Raw genomic sequence first — 8,125 nt, forward strand, 5'->3', positions numbered from 1 at the left:
CTCTCACCGTGAAGACGCCTCTTTCTCTCTCTGCTGACCTCCAGGAATGACTCGTATATTATAGAATGAATGACGCGCAGGAACAATCCGTAAACTCAAACGTGCAGAATCGATAATGAAATTAAAACTGTTGTTACAAATTTGAAAGATTTACAACAAAATTTATCTATCAAATTTCCTTATTTTCATATAATTGGTTTAAGTTTTGTTAAGATATAAAAAATGCTTAATACCCGGATAAGAAATCCGTTTTCACATTGCGTCTGTCACCCTAACAGTTTTCAAACCTGTTTTCTGTGGCCCCCTGAAAGATCCTTAAAACGTGTACGAATAATTGATATAACGAGTTACGTTGGGAATTACTGTCATCACTGATCAATTAATGTCAAAGTAACGACTGATTTATAGCACATTGAATATTTACTCATAGGCTACACATCATTTATAGCAGAAAGGTTTTATCACTCAAATAATGTCTGATTAATGGTCGTTCAAACTTCACTCATTTGTCATAGTCTCATTTCGGTTATTTATGTCACCAATTTACCCTTGTATTTCAATTTGCGACCAAAAGCAGCGATTTGAGATTATTACATGCCCTACTCAACATGCCCTACTCTACATGCCCTACTCTTCATATCTTATACTCCACATGCCGTACTCTTATTGGCCCTAATCCTACATGCCTTTCTCAATTTCAAATATTTGTCCGTTTTCAGGAGGATAAATCAATAGTCGATATGTTTTTTCTATCAAATCCTCCCGGCGCCGGAATTTACCATCAGATCAATCTACTTATAGCTTTAACTGGAATCTACCTAATTTTACTCGGGAGAGAAGGAGAGAGATCCATTTTCGTCCATTAAGCAGACGCGGGACCAGTCAGACGTGGGCGACTGTCATTCCGACACAAAACAAAAAACATTTCCGTCATTCTAGCGGACAAAGAAGCTCTGATTTAAAAATCCGTTCACTCTTGTACACAGTAGCATGAAAAGAATTACTTCCGTTTCATTTAGCGCTATCACAAATGATGAGAGATCCGTCTAGATAGATTACCAGCATATAGCGATATAGGAAACAATTCTCGCAGAGAAAAATGAGTAGTCATTACTTATCACTGCGCACATTGTCGATGATTGAATATAAAATCCCACAATAAACATAAAGATTCTGAAATCGTCTCGGCGAGCCAATGATTCATTCGACGTTTAGACTATATTATCCTGCTATCAGGAATATTGAAGATGTATTTTCGTACTCTATTTTTTGACGCCGTAAAAACCGTTACAAAAATGTTTTTGTTATTCAGGTTCTGTGTGAATTGATGTGCACTACGTCATCAACGTTGGTGTTTCAAAATAACAATTGCAATTGTGAATTTCGGCGTTTCTTTTTGTAATATTTCATAAATGTTATCTTGTTTTTTTTAAAAATAATTTTCAATAATCATCTTTGAGAGGATGCGCACTACATCATCGATATATCGGGGCTAGACTGGTTGCCGGTCAATTCAATTCAATAATCGATATATTCAAATCCAAAATAACTTTATTGTTCCATAGAATTATATAATTTATATCATATTATTTATTGTCGACGATACCAAGCAATATTCATGTGTCATTTTTCAGGCTCGTGAATTATATTTTCATTCAAAGAGCAGGGAAGAAATACAAACACAGTTTGTAGAAAACGAAATGCAATCTATGATGCGTAATAAACATCAGCCGGGTCGTGACGACGAAGGAAATTGAAAACTAGTTGATCGCGTTAAGATTTCATATTCATACTCTACTTATGTTAACGAGAAGTTATTATTAATGGCCTCGTGATGTCATAAAGATGTGTGTGATCAGAGATGATGAAGTTGTTGAAGGTAATTGGACTGCGTTGAGATAAGGGTGAAGAGCTACAGGTAGCTTCAGGTAGCTTATAGCTATCGACCTGGAATACAGGCGCAGCTTCTGTGCCGAACTAGAATTAGCTTCTAATGCACCAAACGATCTTATTCGGCGGAATCGGAAACCGTCTGATGTTTGATGTTCTGTATAAATGTTTCTAAATGGTAAAAGCTATTTGCTTCAAGGATTTCTCCAAATCCGCCGCCTTTAGTGCTATTTACACTTAAACGAATGACACATTTTTACCGATCCGTCACCGACGCGACATTTTATTTTTAGATATCTTCCCCGAGTAAACCGACAGGGCTATTGACAATATCATCCGCCGATCTACCCTCGACACGGAGACGACTAAATCCATATGTCAATTACCGGCCAATCAATCTATAATAGAAAATCTATTCATCAATATTTGATTGGTACAAGCTAATGGTAATTAACTACCGTATAAGATCAATCTAATGTTCCACTGGAGACCGTTCTCCCTGATGTATGATACCCTATCATCTTCCGGGAAACCCGTCCATGGCGGTGCCAAATGGGTATGTGCCTGTTTTGCCAAATTTGGCTCGACCAAATAGTTTGGAACAGACCCGAACAAAATCTTGTACATGCTGATTGCGGTTCCGGAAGAGGTTCAACTCGCTTACCGCAGCATGATCTTTGATAGCATTTTAATGACGAGTGAGTGATTTACATGCGCTAGGCCAAATTTGACTCGGACGTGATACGGGCCAGTTTGACCCGGGCCAAAACGTCCCCTTGTGATCACGGTATCATTTTCAGAGCCAATGCACTTGGCCTGCGTTATTGAAATCATTTTCAGGTGTAATGTTCACCAGGATACAACCAAACATCGGACTCGAGAACAAACACGTTTTAAAGTCTATGTTTAAACTGAGAATTGCTTTCGAATTTATTTTAGTTTTAACACATATCTGACGAATAAATCAACGTACCATTAAGTCAAAATTATTCGATATTTTCAAAATACGGTTGTAAATATTGTCATGTTGTTGTGTAGTGTTCAACGCGAGTTGGTTTATTGCTGCTGCTGCTGCTGCTGTCTGTATCATTAACAGTAGCGCCGACAGTTGCGTCAACATCAGCATCAATTGCGCACTTCACTTCCCTCTCTCTCACTCACTCTCTTACTAACGATTCCTCATCAAACATTTCAACTATTATACGGGATATCAGTCTTATAACTACATATACTTGGATATGTTACAAAGGTATGTTAACTTTTAACTCTAAACTCTGGAGATTTATTATATTTAAGTTTTGTTGGATTTCGATGCGTTTTTGGTCACCGCGTAACTTGGAAAAAACGATTTTTACCTATTTTCAATGATTGTAATGAAATATGATCTGTGTATTTTTTTATGGCAAATTATAGAAGATTATAGATATTTTGTAATAAAATTACTGTAATATGATAATAGTTACACCGATAGTTGAAAACATCTACGCATATGAAATGTTATACAGAACCGAGAAGTTGTTGAAGGTTGTCATGAATTTTCGATATTTTCAAGATTAGAAAACATAAATGAAAGAATCATGAATAATTTATGAATTTTACATAGAAAACGAGAGAATGACAATAAATTTTGTGCTATATTTCTAATTCTGAATTAATAAATTCTGAATAATTTCTAATATGAATAATTATTATTATCGACACATTGATGTTACAGTTTTGATCTACGATATTTGATAAGAAAACCCTCACTGTGTACGAGATTAAAAGCAAAATCAATTGTTCAAAAATGTAAGATTGAAAACACGACGTTTCGGACTCTCGCTTGAAACCATCATCAGTTGAAGTAAAACTGGGGTTATATACAACACAAGAGGAGTAAATCAACTGTTTCATATATGTTTATTTTCTAGTCCTAGTGACTGAATGTCTGTATTTCCCAGACCTATTGAGGCATGACGCTCCCTTATTAGACGCGCGTTCGAGTGAAAAAGAGAATTATATGATGTTTATTTCTTCTCGTTTTTATCGATGTTTTGTTCAATGAAATTGTCGATGATGCGTGGATTGATTCATTGACAGATGATTCTTTGAAAGAGCTACCCCGCGTAGTTTGGTGAAGCGATGGCGTCGCTCATTCTCTTTGACATCAATTACGATGATTCCATTAAGCGTCTGATCTACTTTGTGTTTGATTCCCGCGAGGTCTATTACTCTCTATACCCTCCTACACTCACATTTCAATTGACATTTTCTCGGTATTCGAACCGAATTACGCCAAAAAAGACCATTAGAAATATCCAATCGAAATCAGCTATGAAATCCAACATCAAAGTTAGGTTGAAATCTCAGTAGCGATGATACGGGCGAGTTACGATTCAGAAATATTCATTTTATTGTGTATATCAGAAATGATGCTAGCAATATTTCATCCATTCAGGAATTTATTAGAAATGATTATCTATCTTTAGATGGCGGGTGTCATGATTCGCCTTTTCCCATGTATTCAATTTGTAGACTTTTCGTTCATTAGTTGCTGTCGATGATCCTCCTTGAGACACTAATGACGAACCATCCTGCGCACGGTCCCCGGGGCACCACGCATGAAAATGAAATATAACGAACTGAAATTCGCTAATAACAACGCCAGGCAATGTTCTATTGTGTTCTGATATAAACAACTATATATGTGGATTAGTTTGCGGAAATTGTAACATTAAGTATCGATATTCGTTACTGTAGCGCGTATATACGGTCGCTAGAACCAAATAGAACAAAGTACAAAACTGGATATAAACAGAGCTGAAGCTGTAGTCATTTCTCTGTGTCTATCTGACGTTACTCTTACAACATTAGACATTATTTTCATTCTGTGTTATTTTCGCATCGTTGCGCACTGTACTTTACATGATTAACCTATACGTGCTTTCTGTTCCTAGAAATATCTTCCTGAACCCGAAGTATTTCTTTTCTTATCTTTCTTTTTCTGCGTCTGTCTGGTATAAATGCTATTTTCGTTCCGACAAAGATTTAAACAGTAGTGCATGGGCCAACGTGCTTACTAATATAAGATGGTCATGAAATTGAAAATGACGACGTACATTCAGCCGCATCTTAAAACGTGTTTGCATTGCTCAGTAAGTCTCTAGGTTTAGCTACCGTCACGTACATAGTCCCAGCCTAAGCTTATGATGAAAAGGCCACTTGTATTGACTTAGGTCTCTAATCAGTAATATAAAACGTTGAGATCAATCAACTTTCCCCGGCCTAATCGACTGAGATTTGTAGGCTGGAAATTCTTCGCTGCCTCAAAAGGCAAAAACCAATATTACCCTTCACTTCGATTGGAGTTCACGTTAGGGAAGGTGGATGGTTGATTGCTTCAGTTTAGCGTGTTTGTAATCGTGGATAGTTTTAGTGATTTTGTGTAGGATGATATTGTGTGTTATACACGTGCTTTTTTCATGTGTAAATATATCTTCTTGTTGACGACGGTCTGAGAGAAGGGCATCTGATTAATTTTCGTAAAAGCGTTAGGGAAGTCGTGCAGTTATGACAACGAAAGTTCGACGCAGAGGTTTCAATCGATGGAACGATGGAACCCCCTCAGTGTCCCCCGATACTTGTTACAGACTGCACCACTTTCCGCAAATACAGATGTGCCATTCTTTGTTTTCTCAAACGATTAGTTGATCAAAATTCAAGTCCCACTCGAGTGGACCAGCATATGTAACAGCTTATTTATTAAAGAATGCCAATGCAGAGTATTTATTTGGTCCGTTCAAAATTGGTCCGTTCTAACATGGACCCTAAAACGAGAGCACGGACTAACTATAGCGATAGTGCATCTTCACCCGTCAAGGGATTCGAACCCACTCTGCTAAAGCTGTTCCCCGAGCTGGTGGAAGCGAGGATGGCGATAGTGTGAACCGGCTGTAGTCCTAGTGCCACTTCACGAATTCAGATATTGTGCCTTCCTTGTTTTATGAAACGATTTTTACTCAAAATCCAGATCTCACTTTTCTGTTCCTATGAGTTCGTATTCAGTTCAAATCGATGAAGTCTTTTCCATCAATATTTACCAGCAGTCTTAAACCAGACGTGACTTTATCCAAAATCTTTACGTATATTGAACGTAACGCGTGAATACAAATTATTGGTCAATTACAAAGATGAAAAACATTTCATTGAATACCTTCGAAATTATATTATCGCTCTTATTCTAAATCTCTTTTCAACTTTCCTCGCTAAATACCTAATTGAATTTAACATCGCTAGATTTTCCATTACATCGAACACAAAGAACCGATGACGACTGAATACGCGATACTGGGTAAATATACAACTTATCAATCGCGAGATGATTCTCGAGTGAGGTGAAAACCCGACCATTGATGAAATACTCTGAGTCCGCGTTGTAAAGATGCGTTATAAAATTTTGTGGCGGTCCCTCGAGGTCCCCAATGTTGCCATAATAATCTTCGCTCCTTTTTGAAACATAAGTTTAGATGTCAATTAGCTCTGCAGTCCCTTGCTTGATAAACGTATGCATCATTCTGAATATTCGTTCATTCGTGCTTTGACATGTATTATATAGTATGTATGCTCGGTATACATACCAGTTAATGTCCTTTCATCTGTTTTTGAAACAGTTACAGCAATAAAGACATATATATATATATATATATTATTACAGCAATAGTTTACTAACACCACAGACATAAATACTGATTTAGGGTCGATATCTATGAAACGATCTATAAAGATATTTCTTGAATGTTTACAAATACAAAAATCAGTCCTTTGCTGTTTGAAAAGACATGGATAAAGGCAAGGATGTACGTTCATCCTGAAACTAAATAGGTTGAAAAGCCATGACTATGTACGTAGTTTATACAACATCTAGTTTATACGTCCATGGCGTGATAAATGCAAAGTTTACAACATGGACTTAATGGACCCATGGTAAACAGTTTGACCGGTGCCTAATTATCAGTTTTAATAACAGTTTATGAAAACATATTGAATGGGTTAGTTAGTGATTGATTCATTGATTATTTAGAAATACACTGTGGGAAACAGATGGAAAGCTCCGAGAATTTCATATGCGTCGTTGTAACGACATACTAAGTGCTTTATTTGATGTGTCCTTAATATTTACTTATATACTTTAGCCGGTGTAGAATGTGATTCATCGGCTGTTAGAGAACCAATATAACCGCCATTTGTGGTTGATAAAGTGTTCCAGTCTATTGTGTGACGGAAATGTCTGCAGCACCAGCAGCTAAATATCTACATGAATTTGTCTGTAGCGGTTTATTGTTGTTTTGTCAGAGATGAATTTTTGCCGGTAATCTGCGGATGGGTTAGATCGAATGTATTCGGCAAATTAGCGGAATGTTTTCTAATTCAAATACACCCGGTATCTGGTGCGGCCAATGAGAATCCGCTATTCGATCACGTGACATTAAGTGAAATGGTCTCTGATTGGTCCGTGCACGATGTAGGTCGTTTAGATTGAACCAACCAATTAACAGAACAGTTGAATTCACGACTTATTTCCGGAAGAGGAATTATCTGCTTTCGCTTTCGATTGCCGCGTTCGGAATCTCTGCCAATTCTCTCATCTCTGTGACGGCAGAAATCTCCCGGTAAAACAACAGCCGTCAAACCTGATAAAAAAGGTCGTCAAACCGTAAACAACTTGTTTACAAAGTGCGGTGTGGTTTTTACAAAAATAGACATTGTTTTTGTACACAGTGATTCCAGGCCCACAGCTTGACTTATGTCATCATCCTTAAAATGCATACCTTTTTCGTAAACCTTTCTGAGGTAAAGATGTCTTCCTTGTCAGTTTTATATACCCGTATGCTTTTTGGAGCGGAAGTAAATCGAACAATCCCAAGACTTTATGATATTTCTTGAATAAATGTTTATTCTAATTAGTTTATTTCTGATATTCATTTTCAAATGCGGACCTTTTTATATTTTGGATGGTTCTTCGTAAACCCGTTAAACCCCGCTCGCAACAGGCCTGGAATCTGACCGACAGTTGAACCAGTGCTCAGGGGAAGGGTATGGCTATGCATGAAGCAACGTGTTTATACTTGAATGATCATTGATCCCCGCTTTACCTCCGGGTTGTTTCATCCATACACACGCCAATCACTGTTAATTGGGATAACCTGATAAAAGTATCGGCCACGGAGAATAATATGAATCTGTACAATATATGGAT

Source organism: Tubulanus polymorphus, chromosome 2, assembly GCF_964204645.1.
Source record: "Tubulanus polymorphus chromosome 2, tnTubPoly1.2, whole genome shotgun sequence".
NCBI classification, from domain to species: Eukaryota; Metazoa; Nemertea; class Palaeonemertea; order Tubulaniformes; family Tubulanidae; genus Tubulanus; species Tubulanus polymorphus.